This window comes from Mandrillus leucophaeus, unplaced genomic scaffold (assembly GCF_000951045.1).
Source record: "Mandrillus leucophaeus isolate KB7577 unplaced genomic scaffold, Mleu.le_1.0 Scaffold154, whole genome shotgun sequence".
NCBI classification, from domain to species: Eukaryota; Metazoa; Chordata; class Mammalia; order Primates; family Cercopithecidae; genus Mandrillus; species Mandrillus leucophaeus.
In genome coordinates this window covers 2,445,002-2,466,080 of record NW_012101521.1, presented here as the reverse complement: position 1 = coordinate 2,466,080, position 21,079 = coordinate 2,445,002, and the positions used below count along the sequence as shown (strand labels likewise).

Sequence of the window (21,079 nt, the reverse complement as noted above, 5' to 3'; positions counted from 1 at the left end):
AAGCCAGGGAAATAGTAACTTCAAAGCAATTTCCTCTCTTGAAAGAGGCATTTACATGCCGCCATCAGAACATGATCCTTACTCCAGGCACTTTTGAATGCAGGGAAATGTGATGCCTAACTCTTCCAAGCAGCTTGGAGCTTTATGGCAGGGAATGCCCGCATTGCAAATGAACTTGGGTGGCTGGGCTGCAGAAATTCTTCCCAGGAAACCCACATTCTGGGTCAGGGACTGGCTACACATTATGAGCCTGGCCTGAGCAAATATAGGCAGAGGCTGCTGACAAGACCAGGAGAACAGCTAAAGGACATGTACTCAACACCCACATGCATGAACACCAGGCTTGGATTTTTCAATATTATTTCCTGGACTCCCCAAAACCAACCTGTAAGGTAGGAATAATGAGACACTATTTGCAATAGACAGAAAAGAGGTTTCCAACCACTAGTGTGGCAAGAAGGGGGAAAACTGAATGTCCCTCTTCCAACTAATGAGAGGAAAACCACTTTCCCTAGCAACAGTGTTATTCAAAATATATATCAAATCAAGCCCCCTTTTTCCCCCAGAGCAATCTCTCAGGAGTTGGATCCTTCTAGAAGATTCTGATCCTCTCTCTCACTGTCTCTCGGCATTCCACCTTCCCTGCCCTTTCCCCCCTTTCTCTTCGTTCACTTTTCAGATTCCTGGGGGAGGCAGGACGGGCATCATGATTGGAGAACCAGCATTCCAAAGAGCAGTTCGGCCCCAGTGCCCACCGATGTTTCAGGACCAAGGTCAGCGGCACAGGTGCTCTCCTTCCCATCCCCATCCTCCGCAATAAAGTCCACCAGTGACTGACGTCCCGTCTCTGCCTCTTACCAGCCCTGTGTGACCTTGGATGACTTATACAACCTCTCTGAGCCTCAGTTTTCTCCCCTGCAAAATGGAATAACAAGAGCATTTAACTTTAAGAGCTATTGTAAATCAAATAGTTGTAATATCAAATGGGCAACCGGAAGCCAGGAATATTGTAAGTTCTCAATAAATGAGAACTATTATTATTTTTAATCCATGTTTTCTGACTGCTGACCAATGTGCTCCCATGAGCCCATAGAGCTCTGTTCCCTAAAAGACAGAAAGAAAAATATATACATATAAAAATGTAAGGCAAGAAAAGGGGTGAAAACAGATGGTTCAAGAAGTAAACTAGATCCCTCTTCTCCCAAAGCTATAAAAACACTGTCTATTTTATTTAGCCATCAAGATGCAAATTTCTCTTTCTCTGGGTAGGCTTGTAATATTAATTATTATATATGACATTTATGCTTTGCCAAACACGCACCAAGCATGTTACATAAATTACATCATTCAAAAGCTCAACCACTCTGTGAGGAAGGTAATATATAACATCAACTTCACTCATTCTGCAGATGAGGAACCTGAGACCTAGAGAGAGGAGATCGTGTGCGCTGCCATCCTGAGGATAAGTGGCAGAGCCAGTATTTCAACTCAGGAGCCTCTACACCTAGCCTCACCCAAGATGCCTCCCTGCTCTGGCAGATCACATAGTCTGTTGGAGAGACAAGTTATTAAAAGATAGCAGTAAGTACCAGGTACATAGTATGTACTCAGAAAATGTGTTCTCTCCACTCTCCACTCTCCTTCTTAGTGCTCAGTTCCCCATGCCTCAATTGAGGGATTTGGACAGGTCTTCTCTAAGGTCCCATGGATTCAGCAAGTGTTGTCAGAAAGGCATCCTAGGTCCCAGTGCCTGCCCTCTCACTGGCTGTCACCCTGAGGCCCCACCTGTTTTCTCAGGGCCCCTATCTGAGCTTCTTGCCTACCCCTCAAAGGCTCTAGAATCTGAGAAGAACTACAGGAGCTGATCCCAGCAGTGGGGCCTCTAGCCCATCCTGGTGTTGCCATGACAACAATGCCAGTATCAATCTTCTTCAAGTCCTCTTCCCAGTTCTGCCTCTCCCTGTCTCCTGTCATGTCTGTCTCTGCTGACTGCCCCAGCAGTAGAATGCAGGGTGAGGGGCCAGGACCAAGCATGAATGCAGCGATGAGCCATGAGGAATAAGCAGGAAGAGAAGAAGGGTCTGGACTGGGGTGGATCAGGTTCAGTAGGGGGCAAGGAGGGATCCTAGGTCCCCTACTAACCTCAGAAAACCCATTATCTTCTTCTCTCCCTTTTAATTTCTGACCACATAATTCACATCAGGCATTGTGCTAAACTTTTTACAACCATTACACCCATTAAAGTTCAGCTCAAGTATAACCTCCCATGGGAAGTTTTCTATAATTATTGTGCCCTCCTTCGCCTACTAGCGAGGTAATACTTCCCACACTTCTTCATTCCTCCTGTATCATAACAAGTATCTTAGTCCATTTTGTGTTGTTATAAAGGCTGGGTAATTTATAAAGAAAAGAGTTTTATTTGGATCACAATTCTGAGAACTGAGAAGTTCAAGATTGGGCATGTGATGAGGGCCTCAGGCTGCTTCCACCCATGGTGGAAGGCGAAGGGAAGCTGGTGTGTATAGAGACCACACGGAGAGAGAGAAAACAAAAGAGGCAGAGGGAGATACCAGGTTTTTCCAACAAGCAGCCTTTGCAGGGGCTAGTAGAGTAATAACTCACTCCTGAGGGAGGGTATTGACCTATTCGTAAGGGATCTTCCCCATGACCCAAACACTTCTCATGAGGCCCACCCTCCAACATTGGGGATGAAATTTCAACACGAGTCTTGGAGGGGACAATCATCCAAATGATGGCACCATTTTTTCCTTGAACTAACATCTCAATTCTCATAATGGCCTTATGAGGTAGGCTCTATGGTTATCTAATGTTGACTGTTAGTATCTCCATTTATCAGGTGGATAAACCAAGGCTCATGGAGGCTAACCAATTTGCTCAGAAGCAAGTGGCTTAGCCACCATTTTTTTATTTGTTTGTTTGTTTATTTATTTATTTATTGAGATGGAATGTCACTCTGTCACCCAGGCTGGGGTGCAGTGGCGCGATCTTGGCTCACTGCAACCTCTGCCTCCCAGGTTCAAGCGATTCTCCTGCCTCAGCCTCCCAGGTAGGTGGGATTACCACGTCTGGCTAATTTTTGTATTTTTAGTAGAGACGGGATTTCACTATGCTGTCCAGGCTGCTCTAGAACTCCTGACCTCAGGTGATCCACCCGCCCATGCGTCCCAAAGTGCTGGGGTTACAGGCGTGAGTCGCTTAGCCACCATTTAAACCCCACTCTATTTGGCTGCAAAACTCAAATCTTTCCAGTGCATCAGGAGGACTCAGTGATCCACTTAACTGAGAGAAACAAAGATATCAACATGTTTAGCTGTTGATTCACATCATGAGTTTGAAGAGGAGCTGGTGTGGCCAACAATGTGGAATGATGTCAGCAGGGACCAGTCAACTGGATCTGTGGTCTCTGAATGCTCCCTTAGTTCCAACCAACTTCTCAGGAATGCATGAGCATTCTCTGGACAGAGAAGCAAGTGGGTCGGGGTGAATACCCTCAGCTCTGAAGCCTGAGAAAATCTCTTCCCAAGGAATTGGTGCAAGGTACCACATTTACAGAAAACCTCTCTGAGGGCCTTCAGTGGGTTACAAAAGCCCACCCACTTTGAATCCTCACAGGAGGCTCACAGCTGGTAGATATGATAGATCATCCTTCCCACACCCATAATATAGACTGGAAAACCTTCCAGGGTAGGAACAAGTCCAAGGCCATTAGAAAGGCAGAGCCAGGACTTGAACCCAAGTCTGTCAGATTCCTAATTTAGGCCTCTTTCTTCTAGTCCCACATTAAAGAAGCTAGAGGACTAAACTAGGAGGACCAGTGGTCATTCCACCTGTGGCATCAATAAAAAAGGTACCATTGTCCAAGGGCTGTGCTAAACACTTGGTGTGGTACGTTAATTCAATTTTTAATACACTACAAAACAGAAATGGTTATTAAACCCACTTATTAGATTAAAGAACTAAGGGCCTATATTACTTTTCTATTGCTGCTGAAACAAATTAACATATACTAAGTGACTTTAAAATATTAGGAGCTTATTCTATTACAGTTCTGAGGGTCAGAGGTCTGAAATGGGTCTCACTGGGCTGGAGTGAAGGTGTCAGAAAGGCTGTTATCCCTCTGGAGAACAGGGGAAAATCAGTTCCCTCGCCTTTTCCAGCTTCTAGAGGCTGCCCTCATTCCTTACCTCTTGGACCCCTTCTCCATCTTCAAAGCCAGCATTTTCAGGCTGAGTCCTCCTCAAGCTGCCATCTCCATGGTTCTCTCTCTCTTCTGCCTCCCTCTTCCACTTTCGAGGACCCTTGTGGTTCCACTGGGCTTACCCATATAATCCAGGATAATCTCCCCCATTTTAAGGTCAACTGCTGTGCAGACTTAATTTCACCTGCAATCTTAATACTCCTTTGCCACTAAACCTAACATAGTCACAGGTCCACACAGGGCATCTAGAGTGAGCCTCTGATGGTAATGAGTTTTCTGTCCTCCGTGGAGTCAGTGAAGATGGAGCTCAGGAAGACAGGCATCCAAGCCAGTCCTTGGAGACAGGGTGGGTTGGGGGTTAAAACCTGCCTCTGTTGGGCGTCAGGGAAAAAGCAAACTGTAGGATAAGTATGTCCAAACCCTCCCCAACTCATCACATCTCTGGATCTCCCCATGCCATATACTTCTTGCTCCCACCACTTGGAAATTTTCCCTGACCCCCAGTACAGCTGGGTCTTTTATGCTCTGTGGCTTTTCATGTGCTGTTCCAGTCTCCATGATTTTCCCATTGTTTCACACTAGGGAGCATTGGTGGTTTGGTGGCAGAATTCTCACCACCCATTATTTCAGACTAATAACTCCATCTTATCTTCCAGGTCTCCTCTGCCATGCAAGTGGGACTTGACTCCTTTTAGTCCCATTCTTCCCTTCCCTCTCACTTCTGAGGTTGCTGGTTATTAACACAGATATTTTAACACACACAGAGTTCCACTTGGGTTAAGAAAGGCTGTCATTACACTAGAAATTTCTGGTGTGATTCTAAAAAAAAAGGAACATTCTTTAAACGTAATCTTTTAACTAGTATCCACTTTAGGCTCAGAAAATGTAAGCTACCTATGGCCTGACAAAGACAAGTACAACCTATTTCTGTCTCAAAATGTTTCTAAAATTAGAGTAAACATTGTGTTAACCGCCACAGTTAAAATCAAAATGATGGATTTCTCTTCTGAAATCAATCCTAAAATGTTTCCTCTCCTGGCAGTCAGAAAACTCATTCACCATTCGTACTATTATGATCCTTGTAATCACTTTTCAAAATTGCATTGTGACTACCCTTCACTCCATAAGGATTATGGTGGCCTTGGAGAAAAGAGAAATGCTGACCTCACACAGAGTCACTTCCTGTCTCGGCTCTAAGACCTTTAGATGCTTCCTGTAAGGAGCAAGCCAATCAGAGCAGAGCTGGGCTGAAACCTCCCAACTAAAGGAAGACTTTGTTAGCAGAGGAATGTTGACAGTTCTGATGAATCAACATAGAAAATGCCTAATGTTTTCAGTCATAGGAATGTCAAAGAGACACATCTAACTGGTGGATGCTTCCATTCAGAGCTGAGCTAAATAATTCTGAGCACTGGAATGCTGAAAAAAAAAAAAAAAAAAAAAAAAAAAAAGAGTGCCTTTCATTTAACAGCTGAGAAATTTAAAATATTAATCCATTTATAATGTTCTTCCCCCACCTTGATTTTGAGGTCAGAGCACCTCCCCTTGATAATGGATTCATGACTTTAGGCAAATTGCTTCCTTTGTCCAGGCCTCAGCATTCTCCTCCCCAAAAGTGGAAATCACAGGCATTGCTGCACCGGGACATTGGGACTATTCAAGGAGATAATATAAGTGCAAGATTTGGCATAAAGAAAGCAGCCATGGACGTTTCCTTCTTGGCCAACACATTCACGTCCCACTCCCATCCCCACTGTGCTCAGCCAGCACTTGGCTCTCTAAGGGATAGGAGGAAACATGTCAGAGTGGGCCAGTCACTAGAAGTTAGTGATTGTCCTGAGTTTTGCTTTAATCTGTGCTGCCAACCAGCTGTGTGAGCTTGAGAAAATTGTTTCAAACTCTCTGAACATCATTTTTCTATAAAACATGCAAAGAAATCCACCTCACCTAGGAGAGCTGTGAGGAGCAAATAATTTAGCATGTCAAAACGTCTTGAGAGCCAGCACAGTCTCCACCCTGAAGAGGTCATGAGGGACCAAAAACAGTGTCATGATCTGCCTTCCAGAAGAACTTAAAAGAGGACAACTCAAAACAGAGCACTCTGAACTTTCTGCAAGAACTCATATCTAATGGTGAGGTTTGGGCTGTATACCAAAGGGAGGGAAAGGGAATATTTAAGAATAGGGCCAGGCGCGGTGGCTCACGCCTGCAATTCCAGCACTTTGGGAGGCTGAGGAGGGTGGATCACAAGGTCAAGAGATAGAAACCATCCTGGCCAACATGGTGAAGCCTCGTCTCTACTAAAAAAAAATACAAAAATCAGCTGGGTGTGGTGGCACGCGCCTGAAGTCCCAGCTGCTTGGAAGGCTGAGGCAGGAGAATCACTTGAAACCGGGAGGCAGAGAGTTGCAGTGAGCCAAGATTGCACCACTGCACTCCAGCCTGGCGACAGAGTGAGACTCTGTCTCAAAAATAAATAAATAAATAAATAGAGTAGGAATTCAGTACCTTCTTATCATGTGAGGTTTTTGCCCACAGCCTCTTCTGTATGGTCACTCTGGACCCAACCCCAAGTCAGCTCCAGCCCGTTCCTAAAGTTCTCCTTGGATATCAGCATCATCCACATTGACAGTAAGGTTGGTCTTAGCCAAATGCTATATATAGTCAGCTGGGGGCAGGGAACTTAATGTGAAACACGAAAGCTTAATTTCTATTCTGCCCCCGATTCTTAAATGAGCCTGGGGCAGTTGTTCTCAACTGGGGGTGATTTTTGCCCTTCAGGGGACATTGAGCAATGTCTGGAGACATTTTTGGTTGTCATGTGACTGGGACATGGCTCCTGGCATCTTCAGGGTAGAATCCAAGGATGCTATTCAACATCTACAATGCGCACAACAGTTCCACTCCCCACTACCTGCCACCAACAAAAATTATCCAGCCCAATATGTCAATAGTGTCAAGGCAGAGAAACCCTAGTCAGGGGTGAGGCTCAGTCATTGGTATGTTTAGAAAGCTCTTCAGGTGATTCTAATGAGAGCCACTGGGTTAATCAAACGCTCAACAATTAGCCTTGGGGAATTAGAGTCTTTTAGATGAAGCCTCCATAATCAGCCAGCTGTTATTAAATCATCAATAGCTGTAGCCAAATTAAACCCAGAGTTAAGAGTGCTTCAAGCATTGACTTGTCCATTCCTGCAAGGGCAATCAACCGTCCAGTTTTTCCAGGACTAAGGGAGTTCCCAGGAGGTAGGACTTTCCTGTTTTAAGACTGGAGGAGGTCTGAGAAAACTGGGACAGGTGAGTCACCCTTGCTTCTGCCTCTCTCTTGTTTCCCTCCTTCACTCTCCATCTGTCCATGGTTTATTGTGTTTGTACTATGTGCCATGTCTATGCACACACTTTACCCGTATTAGCTCACACTTTACCCGTATTAGCTCAGGGAATGCTCAGAGCCCTAAAAGTTGGGTATTAAGATCACCAATTCCCAAGAACCCAGGGCTTCAATTACTTGGCCACAGAGGCTGCTCAGATAGTTAAGTGTCTGAGTTAGAACTCAAACCCAGGGCTGCCAACTCCATGGTTCTCACCACTAGATCACACTGCCTATTTCCTTCAGTAACATGATTCACAGCACTCTCTGATGGGGTGACTCAGGGATGCTAAACCCCTTTGGGCAGGAATGCCGCATCCCAGTTCTGCAGAATCTCCCCTGTTTCCACTGATCCCATTCCACTGCATTTTACTTTGAGTTCCCAGTCAATTACAAAGAAAAGAACGGGGGCTCTATAGATGACCTTCAGTCAAAACTAATTAACAAAGTCATCTCAGTACACTGCAATGCTGAAATCTCACAGGTAAATGAGAGAGAAATGAAACGAGGCTGGGTGCGGTGGCTCATGCCTGTAATCCCAGTACTTTGGGAGACTGAGGTGGGCAGATCACCTGAGGTCAGGCATTCAAGACCAGCCTGGCCAACATGGCGAAACCCCATCTCTACTAAAAATACAAAAATTAGCCAGGCATGGTGGTGCACCTGTAGTTCCAGCTACTCAGGAGGCTGAGGCAGGAGAATGGCTTGAACCCAGGAGGCAGAGGTCGCAGTGAGCCGAGATCTCGCCACTGCACTCCAGCATGGACGACAGAGTGAGACTCCAAATCAAAAAAAGAAAAAAGAAAAAAAAAAAAGGAAACTTACTGCTCCATTCTAGTCTCTCTGCATATCACATCTGTATTCCATAAAGTACAGATGATCATCTCCATGGTACAGAGAAGGGAATCGAGACCAGAGAGGTGAATGCCAAGGCCATCTTCCCAGTAGGTGGCAAATCTGGTGTTAGAAGCCATGTCCGTTTACTCCAATGCCCATGCTTTTAGCATTTCATTCCATGCCGTGTGGGGAAGCCTGACTTCTTGTTGATTTAACAGCCCAACGTGGGTAAAGCACCCCTAACAAATCCCAGAAGATTGTCTGGAGGAGGCATTCATGCAGTGCAAACAGCATTACACGTGTCCTGGGCTTTGTAGCACCGTTTCAGATATTGACGAGGCCCATTAAAGAATTCTGAGAGAACAGGCTGCCTTAAGTGGAGCGGGTACTGAGTTCAGAATGCCTGGTGCAGTAATACACGGCATGGCGCCCTGCCATTCCAGGCAGAGGCCACGTGGAAGCCCGCCTGCACGCCCGTGCACGCACACCCCCAACCTCGGCAGACCTCCACCACCCACCCCTCTCCACGCGTGCCCACTGAGGTGTGAACCCCACAGTGCCCTGTGCATTTCTACGAAATGATATTTTATTAAATAAACAAACTGGAGCCGTTCCCATAGATTTATGAACAGTTCCTCAAGTCTCACTTGTTCGACCCACTGTGGATTTACGGCCCTGCATTAACCTCGTGAGCGCTCATAACGTTTACTAAGATAATGTTGGCAGGAGGGAGAAGGGATTTTTATAGCCGAGTAATAATTAGGAAATGCAGGGAGGACCGGGGAACCTGTTTATTGGTTACGCCGGGTGCATGGACAACGATGGGATTGTAGATTCTGCGCAGGTTTCTCTGGCGGAAATCAATTCCCTCCCTCTCGAGCCGGTTTTACCTCCACGGCTTGTCTGAAACCTGGTTTCCACTTTTAGAGAATGTGTTATCAGCGTGGTCAGGCCTCAGTCTTCAAAAGAGAAGGAGGGCAGTTGCCCAGGTGACCCCCGGTGCAAACTCGCCCCAGGTGCACTATTCAGATAGCGGGACCTGAAGTGCACCGTTAGAACCCGGAGGGAGGTGACATCCCCTGGAAACAGGTCAGTTCCCGGGGGTGAAGCATTGCTTCCTCCTCAGAGTGGGAGCCATTGGTTCTTCAGCCTCTTTCCTGACAACAGGTTTGCTTGGGGAAAAGAGAGAAAGCATTGTGGCATTGACGTTTAAGAGGAGTTGAAGAAGAGGAAGCTTGCAAAATGGTCATAAAATATGAGGGGGACCAGGCACGGTGGCTCACACCTGTAATCCCAGCACTTTGGGAGCCCAAGTGGGCAGATCACTTGAACTCAGGAGTTCAAGACTGGCCTGGGCAACACAGCAAGATCTCGTCTCTACAATTTTTTTTTTAATTAGTCAGACATGGTGGCACGCGCCAGTGGTCCCAGCTACTGGGGAGGCTGAGGTGGGAGAATCACTTGAGCCTGGGAGGTCAAGGCCATGACTGCACCACTGCACTCCAGCCTGGGCAACAGAGTGGGACCCCGTTGTGAAAAAGAAAAAAAGAAACTATGAGGGGCATAAATAATAAAGACATATTAGTAACAAGAATGACAAAAATCTGGCTGCATATAGGAGCCATGGTGGGTGGGTGTCAGGGGGAGAATTTAAAAGTACCAGTTCCTGGACCTAACCAATTAAAGCAGACCCTGGGTGGGGGGGTGGGGAAGGGCATTGTGTTTTCACAAACTCCCCAAGAATACTGATGCACAGAGAGGCTGAGACCAGCGAGTGGTCGCTATAAACTGCTTTCCGATCTGTATGGCCCGGCTGCTCACAGGGTGGGCTGCAAGTCAGCAATCATGGGCCTCACCTGGGAGCTGGCCGGAATGCAGAATCTCAGGCCCTGCCCCAGCCTTACTGAATCAGCACCAGCATCCCAGCAAGCTCCTCTGGGATTCACCTGAGTGTTCGAACTTGAGAAGCGCGGTAATGCGGCATTTGACTCTCAGAAATGCTACCTCTCCCCACAGTACGTAGAGGAGCCACTCCCTCTGCTTTCCCATTTTACAGGGGGAACAAGAAATCAAGGTTCAGGGAAGTTTAGTCACTTGCCCGAGATCACACAGAGCCAGGACCGCCCAGACACCACATCTTCCTCTGCATCTCACACTCACACAGCCACTGCTGGGGGAAATCTGGGCACCGTGGCAGGTGCAAGGGAGGTGCTTGTGGGCTGGAGCTAAAAATGAGAGATGGAAGAGGGGCGCCCTAGGGAAGGGGATCAGTGAGTAGTTGTCAATTAGTCACCCGGCCTTCCGCAGCTGGCAGAGTGGGGCCCTGTCTAGGCTGCCACCCCCGCCTCCCGCCGCCTCTGCCCTCTCTGCTTTCCCCTTCCAGAGCCTCCTTGAGATCTGAAACTCAAACAAGGGGGCATGAATAATGTAGCGCGATTGCTCCTCTCGTCTCTCCTCAATCCTCAGAGGGTGAGCGAGGCTCCTTGTCTGCCTCATTAGTGGCCGTTCAACCATTTGATTTCAGTAACAGTGTGCCTTCCTCGGAATTTTCATACTTATTTGCGTCACCGGAGTCAACACTGAATTTTTGAATCCACATGAAATTTTAATGGGGTGATCTGCATACAGCATGGTCCCGGCTGGGGCTCCAACGACGGGCTAGGAGAGGGACAGCCTGATCTGATGATGGGCTGATCACAGACACGCGGGTGGGAGCCTAGTTCACTCCCAGTCTGGAGCCCAGATTGGGGCATGGGGTGATAGGGAGAGTCCCCAAGGGCTGAGAGGGTCCTGCCAGCTAAACTCCCTGCAGCCAAGATTAGCAGCTACCAGTTTCAGGTGAATGGTTAAGGACTCCACTCTGGAGCCTGTAAGCCCTGAGGTCAAAATCCAGCTTTACCACTTGCTGGCTGTGTGACCTAGGGTAAATTGCTTTACCACTCTGAGCCTGTTTGCTTATCTGTGAAATGAGGATTATAACAGAGTTGTTGCTGCAGGGCTTAAAGAGGTAATCCAAGTAAATCCCTTAGCCCAGTGTTTGGCACGTGATAAGCAGTTAATGCTTAGTAGATACGATGATGATACCTAATGTTTAATAGATATGACAATGTGATGATGATGATAATGATGATGTTTTCCTCCGTCTTTCACCCCACACACATGACTAGAACTGTGTAGTTTGCAAAACATATTCATGTCTTTTTGTTTTTTTCATCTGTACTTTGGATTTGGTAGACTGATCTCAGCTGATTCCAGCTTTACCTCTTACACACTACAGGAGTTAGAAGAAGTTAACTTCATCTCCTTGATCCTCAGTTTTCTCGCCTATGTAATGGGGAGACTACACCCTACCCTGTAGGACTCTTCATCAGGATTCAATAGGAAAACGTCTGTAAAATGCTTCGCCTTGTGCCTCACGCGGGGCAGGCACCGTACACAGGATGATGTTCTTAATTCTAAGCACACGTTTTGTTCACATTTTACATCTCTGAATTCAGGGTCCATCTGCCATTGTGAGAGCATCTTAAATCCTCGAACTATAATAATATTATTTCCATACAGGGTATTTATTTATCCAGTGCTTGTTCGTGTTCCAGGCATGTGCTAAAAGCTGCATGAGAGCTGTAATAGTTCACGCAATTCTTGCAACAACACAGAAAGTAGGTGTTTTTTTCTAAATGCGCTTTGAGGATGGGGAAATGGTGCCTCCAAGAGATGGTGGTTCCTCCCCTGGGTTCCACAGCTGGTTTGCATTACAAAATTCCTGTTCTTAGGAGCTGTACTCTGGCGGGTCTGTCCCATCCCCCCATCCCGTGTGAACAGCTAAGGAGAGGAAGGACCAGGAAGAGTGGCATGGCCAGTAAGTGGCAGAGCTGAAACTGGACCCCAAGTCCATAGGATGACAAATGCTGGGCTCTTTCTGCTAGGACCCACCATGGCTGGCAGGTGGATGGGCAGCATGATCTTTCTATTACATGGCTCTGGTGCAGTCAAGGACAACCTTGCCTGAGCCTGGAAACTGGCTCTCATTCCCAGGTGTCTTGCAAGTATCTCTGAGCGTCACTTTCTTCTCCTGTAACATGAAGGAGGTGAAAATACCAACCTCTCTGAAGTATTGTGAGGATTAAACAGAGCAATGCATAGAAATAGTTTCTGCTAGCCATGGAGGCACCCCAAATGTGAGTGATTGATCGGGACAGAGAAAGGCAGGGGCGCTGGGAGCTGGGAGGAGCTGCAGCACAGGATCTTGAAACTGAAAAGAGCCACCAAGGGGTCTCCATCCCTTCCCAGTACTGGCCTTCCTCCTGTGGGATGCTCAGTGAGGACAGTCTTCCCTCCCCACCTGACACAGAGATGGGAGTGAAATGAAACACAGCCCCTACCCCACCCGCTGCTGCCCAGGATTTCTCACCCGGGGTAATGAAATGGAAGGAATTTCTGCTGAGAATGGTGATTACTAACCTGCCAAGATGAGTGAGAAAAATCAATTCAGAGAATGCAGGAGAGAAGGGACTCTACTGAATGGGGGAGGTATGGGAGAGAGGAGAGGGTGGGAGGGACAGAAAGAGAGAGACCTGGGAGAAAAGAGAGAAAGAGGGAAAAGAGAGAGAGAGAGAGAGAGAGAGCGAGGGAGAAGGTGAGCTGCACATCTATTCATCGAGGACGAACTTCAGGGAGATTCAGCCTCAATCCCTCTCTCACAGTTTCTGTCTTCAGTGATCAGACAAGGACAGCAGGAAAGTGGGTTGCAGAGGCAAACACACGCCATTCAGCAGAGATTCAGTAGGTCTGTGTTTGGGGTTGCCAACAATTCTGTATTTCTAACCAGCTCCTGGGGATGCTGAGCCTCTGGTCTGGGAACTTGACTGGGAGTATCAAGGCTGAAGACGGAAATCATCAACTTGCCCATTGGTAAATTGATATCACAAATGTTTCACAAGTGTGTGCTATGTGTTTTAAACTGGTGAGCCAAGCACTTACTAAACACACAGTAGGCTTTGTTGAATGTTACTGGAGAGAAGTCTTTAGTTATTCATTGTTTAATTGAGGTGAAATTCACATTACATAAAATTAACGAATTTAAAGTACCCAATTCAATAGCATTAGTTCATTCACAGTGTTGTGCAATCATAGCTCTGTCTAGTTCCAAAACATTGTCATTACCTCCAAAGAACACCTCATACCATCAGTAGCCATTCCCTTTTCTTTTTTTTTTTTTTTTTTTTTTTTTTTTAGGCAGAGGCTCGCTCTGTTGCCAGACTGGAGTGCAGTGGTGCGATCTCGGCTCACTGCAAGCTCCACCTCCTGGGTTCATGCCATTCTCCTGCCTCAGCCTCCCGAGTAGCTGGGACTACAGGCGCACACAACCACGCCCAGCTGACTTTTGTATTTTTCAGTAGAGATGGGGTTTCACCATGTTAGCCAGGATAGTCCCCATCTCCTGACCTTGTGATCTGCCCACCTTGGCCTCCCAAAGTGCTGGGATTACAGGCGTGAGCCACTGCACCTTGCCACAATTCCCTTTTCACTCTTTCTCCCAGCTCCAGCAACCACTAATCTACTTTCTGTCTCTATGGATTTACCTATTCTGGATATTTCATACAAATAGAATCGTACGTAGTATGTGACCTTTTGTGTTGAGTTTCTTTCACTTAGAGTCAGACATGTACCTGCACACGGATGTTCATAGCAGCATTGTTCACAATAGCCAAAAGGTGAAAACAACTCAAATGTCCATTAGCAGAAGAATGGACAAGCAAAATGTGGTATACAATGGAATATTATTCAGCCATAAAGAATGAAGAAGTACTGATCCACGCTGTGGCATGGAATAGCTCTGAAAATGTTACACTAAGTAAATACTTTTTAAAATGCTGTTTCTTGCCGTCGTGGCTGTCGCCATGATCCTGACTACCTCGACTCAAGTGTGGTCACCTTTCATTCCAAACAAATGTCAGCTGAGCAGCCACCATGGGCAGGATGCTGGACACTCCAGGAATAGAGGTCAGTTAGACCACGACTGCCACCTTGGGTCCTTACTGACTTGCTCCATGGCCTTAGGCAAGTCCCTTCCCCTCTCTAACCCTCAGACTTCTAATCTGTGGAATGGGATTCCAGATTTCTTACCAGGTTGGCACAAGCGTTAGGTCAAGGTGAGGTCTCTGAGTAAGCCACTGAACTGGACAAGTGTCAGCCACTGAACTGGACAACTGCTATGGACTGAATGTGTTCTCCCAAAAATCATATATTGAAATTCTTACCCCCAGTATGATGCTGTTAGGAGGTGGGACCTGTGGGGGTGATTAGGTCCTGAGGGTGGAGCCCTTATGAGTAGAATTAGTGCCCTCATTAAAGAAACTGCACCGGACTCCCCAGCACCCTTTCCACCATGCGAGGATACAGCAAGAAGTTGGTAGTCTGCACCTGGAAGAAAATCTCCACCAGAATCAACTCTGCTGGCCCTAATGTAGGACTTTCAGCCTCCAGAACTGTGAGAAATAAATTCTGCTGTTTATGAGCCACCCAGTCCATGCTTCTTTGTTATAAGCAGCCTGAACAGACTGAGACAGTTGCTGTCACTGTGAGTTGTACCAGGTGGGAGGGACTTCAGAACTTGCCATCGTCCTCAGAGTTTGGGAGTCAGAACCTGAATGTGTGGAAAGAGAATTAGCAGTCCAAGGAGAGCACTGGCCAGAGTAGGGATCCCAGAGAGTGACTGCTCTTACGTAAAATCCATGCCCATGGCCCACCGGGCACATCTAATCCAGCGCTGACTCCCTCGCAGACTTTGGCTGGACCCTAGAACTCATCCAGCCCAACTTCCTCATGCCACAGGTGAAGAATCAGAGACCGTAGGGAGAGAAGTGACTTGCCCACAGTCTATCAGATAAATTTCCTTTCATTTGTTACTGACTTCCAGGGAAGATGGTGGATTGAACACACTCCTTTAATACATTTCCTTCCCTAAAATACAATACTGTTATAATAAAGGATTTGTTTTAAAGGCATAAACTCATAAGGACAAGGAGAATGGAGAAAAAGATAACAGTTACGAGGTTTGGAAATGGGAAGGTGAGTAGGCGATGGTGGTAATTGACTTAGCAGATCCAACATGGCTAAGAAGTGGGGATGGTGAGGGACCAACCCAATCTGCACCCATTCGTTATGTCATTCAATTATCTTTCATTTGTCAGTTTCTCTGTTCAGGCCCAGGATGAAGATGAATGGGACTCTCCAGACCATGTTGCCCGGTGGTGCGTGATCTTCTGGTGGCAACAGGGAAGCAAACGAGGCAACATCTGGAGGCCTGTAATGCAGACATGCAGTTGGCCCTCCATATTCTTGGATTCTGCATTCGTGGATTCAACCAACCACGCACTGAAAATAATCAGAGGAAAAAAAGAATGGTTGCAGGCCAGGCGCAGTAGATCATGACTGTAATCCCAGCACTTTGGGAGGTTGGAGGGGGAGGATCACTTGAGGCCAGGAGTTGGAGACCAGCCTGGCCTAACATAGAGAGACACCACCTCCGTTAAAAAATAAAATTAAAAAAAATACTTGAGAGCTTATTGGAAGAGTCAAAAAGCAATTCACCTGAATCTTGTAAGGCAACGCAATCTATAGGCCCTTAGTTTTCTGTTTCTCTATTATATTTAAGGATTCTCACTCACTCACTCAATGTAACATAAGAAGATGTAACATAATAAGTATTTTCAGCCAGGCACAGTGGCTCACACCTATAATCCCAGCACTTTGGGAGGCCGAGGCAGGAGAATTGCTTGAGCTCAGGAATTTGAGATCAGCCTAGGCAACAAAGCAAGATCCGGCCTCTCCAAAAAAATTTTAAAATAAGCTGGGTGTGGTGGTGCATGCCTACAGTTCTAGCACCTCAGGACACTGAGTGGGAGAACTCCTGGAGCCCAGGAGGTGGAGGATGTAGTGAGCTATAATGGAGCCACTGAACCTCAGCCTGAGTGACACAGACAGACGCTGTCTCAAAAAAAAAAAAAAAAGAATGGTTGTACTGAACATGTACAGACTTATTTTCTTGTCATTACTCCCTAAACAATAGAATATAACAAGTATTTACATAGTATTTATGTTATATTAGGTATTAGACGTATTCTAGAAATGATTTAAAGCATACAGGTGGATTGTGTAGGTTATCTGCAAATACTATGTCATTTTGTATCAGTGACTTGAGGATTCGTGGAGTTTGGTATCCACAGGGGGTCCTGGAACGAATCCCTCATGGGTAACCAGGGATGACTATACATAAGGTACCAAGAGGAAACGCCAAACTCTCTTTGGAGGGATAAAAGGTAAAGGGTGCAAGGACAGAGGAGTTTGAGTTTGAGTTGGTTATGGAAGAAGGGCCAAGAAAGAGGAGGGAGGACTCCCAAGAACAGGAAGAGCTCATGGGAAGACAAGGAGCAAAGATCTAAAACTTTCAGAGCATTCCAGGTCCCTTAGAGACACCCTCAGGTACAGATCTTGAAGGACCCTGTAAGTCAGAACGCAGGGATACTAGGGAACCATTGAAAGGTTTTAAGCAGTGAAGTGACAAGATCCAGAAAGATCACTCTGACTGGGGTGGACCAGAGGAGTCTTTAGAGCTCCCACTTACATCTCTTAACCTTTCTCCATCCCTCCTTCCACAAGCTTTAACTGAGCGCCTACCATGTGCATAGCCCCATTCTAGGTGCCTGAGACTACCGTGTGCATAGTCCCATACTAGGAGCCAGGTATCTGCACACAAGTGCATGGCATGATCAGCCGTGAGCAGTAGTAATTGGGCCCCGTCTGCATCTGCTGTCTCCTGTTGCTTGGAAAACACGTCCCACTGAGCTTCAAATGTGCACCTGCTGGCCCTCACACTCGCATGAAAGTCTCTGAAAAAAAAATTGATTATATTCATTCTCTTAACCTCACCCCAACCCGAACATAAATCGTCTCTGTTTATAACACTTCTGGCATTTTGTGCATTTTGCCGAGTGACATAAAATGACAATAAATTTAGGCCCCACCAGCAGAAAAGTACCTAAAATGCCACATGTCACTAATATTGACAGGTTCTAAAAGTAAAACTTGGAAATGGTTCAGGCGACATAAATTAAAATAAAAATATATACTTTGTCCTTGAGAGAGAATCAGCTAAAATTAAACCTCGGTGTGGGTGGGATGTCCAGGAATATGAAGGAAGGAAACATCAGGGATGCATGGTTCAGAACAGAGTCCCAGAATGGGAGGCCAAGAAGGACCCAGAGAAAATTCAAGCTAGGACCTTGATGGAGAAAAGAAGGACTGCTCTTAAACCTGCACTGTCCCATACTGTAGTCGCTACCTTTATGTGAGCATTTAAATATAAATCTAAATACAATAAAAATTCAGCTTCTCAGTTGCACTAACCACATTTCAAGTGCTGGGTAGCTACCCGAGGCTACCGAGCACTTGAGTAGGATGGCAGATTAGAGGTCACAGAAAGTTCTATTGGACAGCTCTGTCTAGGAGCAGAGCATCCCTGCCACCCTGCAGGGTGACTGACACCTGAGTCTCCTCTCCTTCCTCCCAGCCTTCTCTCCTCCACTTCCTCCTCTCTTCCTCGGTCTCCTCTCTTCTCTTTCTCTTTCCCTCACTCCTCTTTTCTCTCTTCTCTCTCCCTTCTCTTCTCTCTCCCTTCTCTTCTTTCTCCCTTCTCTTCTTTCTCCCTTCTCTTCTTTCTCTCCCCTCCCCTCTCTCACTTTCTCTCTCTCCTCTCTTTCTCCTCTTTCTTTCTCCCCTCTCTTCTCTCTCCTCTCTCTCTACCCTTCTCCTCTTGTCTCTATTTTTTAAGTTTTACTCTAAGTTCAGGGCTACATGTGCAGTTTTATTACGTAGGTATACCTGTGTCATGGGGGTTTGTTGTACTGAGTATTTTATCTCCCAGGTATGAAGCCCAGGACCCATTAGTTATTTTTCCTGATCCTCTCCCTCCTCCCATCCTCCACCCTACGATAAGCCCCAGTGTGTGCTGTTCCCCTCTATGTGTCCATGTATTCTCGTCATTTGGCTCCCACTTATAAATGAGAATGTGCAGTATTTAGTTTTCCATTCCCGTGTTACGTTTGCTAAGGATAATGGCTTCCAGCTCCATCCATGTTCCTGCAAAGGACATGATCTTTTCTCTTTCTCTCTCTCTCCTTCTCTCTTTTTCCTTTCTCTTCTCTCTTTCCCTTTTCTCTCTCCTCTCTCTTTCTTTCTTTCTCTCTTTCTTCCCTCTACTCTTTTCTGTCCCCTTCTGGCCCCATCTTTCTCCTCTCTTCTCTGTCTCTTTCCCTTTTTCTCTCTCTCTTTCTCAATGACTGTTTGCCTCCCCCAAATTGTCTTTCTCTTTGCCTCTTTCTCTCTTCTATTTCCCTTCCATTTTATATGCATTGCTAAAACGTAAATACATGGAATTCAGAAGGCAGCGCAGGATTTGGAAACCAGGGTTCCAAAGCCCTGCTTGACCATTCTGCAGCTGTGAGGTTTCAGCAAGTGACTCCAGCAGGCTTGTCATCCTCTACACTGGTAATGATGGGGACAATAATCCCTACTGTGCTTGGCCGTTGAATTACATCACCTGTTCAGTGGCACGCAGTAGGTGCTCAGTGGATGCAACTTTCTTCTTTCTTCTCCTTGATCACAAAGCTTCAGAGGCTCACGAAAAATCTACCAGAATTTTCTCAGCCTCTTAAGCTCAGAACAGGAGCCTCACCATATTTTCCATCTTTCATCTCTGACTTTAACCCACTCAATCCTCTTCCACGTTCCAAGCATTCCACACACTTTCCGACCACCAGGCCTTTGCACATGCTATGTGCCCAGCCTAGGATGCCCCTTTCCCCTTTGACCTGCCTTAGCCTGCTTCCCTCAGTGGAGAATTCGGCTCAGAGGTCACCACAGCCTCTTCGTCCCCTGCAGCTACTAACACAGGACAGGTTAAGAACCCAATAAAGATAGAAGATGTAGACAGAACCCCACAGAAATTAGAGAGCTGGTCAGGCTCATTTCAGGCAGACTGAAACCTGATCTCAATCTCTGGCTAAGACGACATATTTCATACATTCAATCAACAGTTTTGGGCATCTACTGTCTGCATACTCCTGCCACAGCTGGATGCAGAGATGCATCAGGCACGTTCCTTTCTGGAGGAATCACAGCCCAGTGGGGAAAGAGACCCTCCCCAGTGCAGTTACTATACAGCGTGGTAAGTTCTGGAATACAGGTGGGTGAAGGTGTCCTGGTCGCACAAAAGGGGGCTAGCAGTCCACTTGAGGAAGTTATGGGGACTTCAGAAAATGCCCCAAGGGCAGAGCATTTGGTGCGGCGGGAGGTGAGGTTGCCACAAAGCAGCTGGCTTTTGTGGTAGGGACATTCCAGGACAGGTGACAAGACAGGAGCGGAGGAGGCGTGTGAGAGCCAAAGGGACACGAGCTTTTCAGTGGGACTGAGCTTAGCTAGGAAGAGGGGACTAGAAGGAAGCCAGGTCAGGAGGGTGAATGGGGCTAGACCACCGCGAGGAGTCACACAGGTTGGCTAAGGAGCTGGGACTTGACCCTGAGTGCAGCCAGGAGTCCTGGAAAGGGTTAAAGCAAGAGAGACCCGTGACCATAGAGGCGGTTTAGATATCCGACTGCTCTGGGCCGGCCCTATGGTGGGGGGCAGTGTGGTGTCCAGCCCAGAATGGAGGTGGGGGCCGAGATAAGGCAGGGGTGGCCCTGGTGCAGAGAGAGATGGGGAGGGGTGGAGAGAGTGGCCAAGAAGGAGCGAGTCCCATCTCGGGCCTCGCCCTTCCCCCTTTGGCGGCGGCTGCCTCGGGCTTCTAACTACCTCCCCCTCCCCAACCCTTTCCCTCCCCACCCCCTCCCTGCCTTCTGGCTGCACAATTTGTGAAGAACATTATGTAAATGGGCTTTATGCAAATCTAGCCTCTCCCCCTGCTCGCTCGCTGGACTCCTGAACCCTAATTAACTTGCCAAAGCCTAATGTTGCCGTCCCCTCTATACCGGCCCAGCCCCCAAGCCCGCTCCCCGAACCAAGAAATCCGTCTTCAGAAGCAAGCTCGGTCTAATCGCTCCCTCATTTGAATGTGCGGGCTGTCACCCACACCGTTAGCCCGCAGGAGAAGGCGGCCTTTCAACCCCTGACACTTGTGCTTCCTATGCGCCTCCAAAATAAATGCCTCCCTTTCTTCGCACCAACCCCTCCCGCCTTATTTTTGCTCGCTTCTAGACCCAGAAACAGCCTGGGGAAAGTTGATGCAATCTCTCATTATCTTCAAGTCTTTCGTCCACCACTCAGCATCGCCCTCCTCTCCCCGACCTCAAGGTCAGGGATCTAATACCCTCTCCCCTCCCTCTCTCTCAACCGCTCAGGAAAGGAGCAAGGCCTGGGCGCGGTGGCTCAAGCCTGCAATCCCAGCACTTTGGGAGGCCCAGGCGGGCAGATCACCTGAGGTCAGGAGTTCAGACCAGCCTGGCCAAAAACGTGCAACCCTATCTTTATTAAAACAAACAAACAGGAGGCTAAGGCAGGAGAATTGCTGGAACCGGGGAGAAGGAGGTTGCAGTGAGCCGAGATCGCGCCCACTGAACTCCAGCCTGGGTGGAAAAGGAAAGAGAGAAGGAAAGGAG

At 47.2% G+C, this 21,079-nt stretch overlaps 1 long non-coding RNA gene across 1 annotated transcript; it reads right to left on the bottom strand.

The window, feature by feature from the left end:
* Positions 1-3,242: 3,242 nt before the first annotated feature.
* LOC105536081 lies at positions 3,243-20,622 on the bottom strand. Its single transcript, XR_001005540.1, has 3 exons — positions 20,483-20,622; positions 17,106-17,317; positions 3,243-3,475 (listed from the first exon to the last, which is right to left on the bottom strand). It is a non-coding gene; the product is annotated as an uncharacterized LOC105536081 (long non-coding RNA).
* Positions 20,623-21,079: the final 457 nt, after the last annotated feature.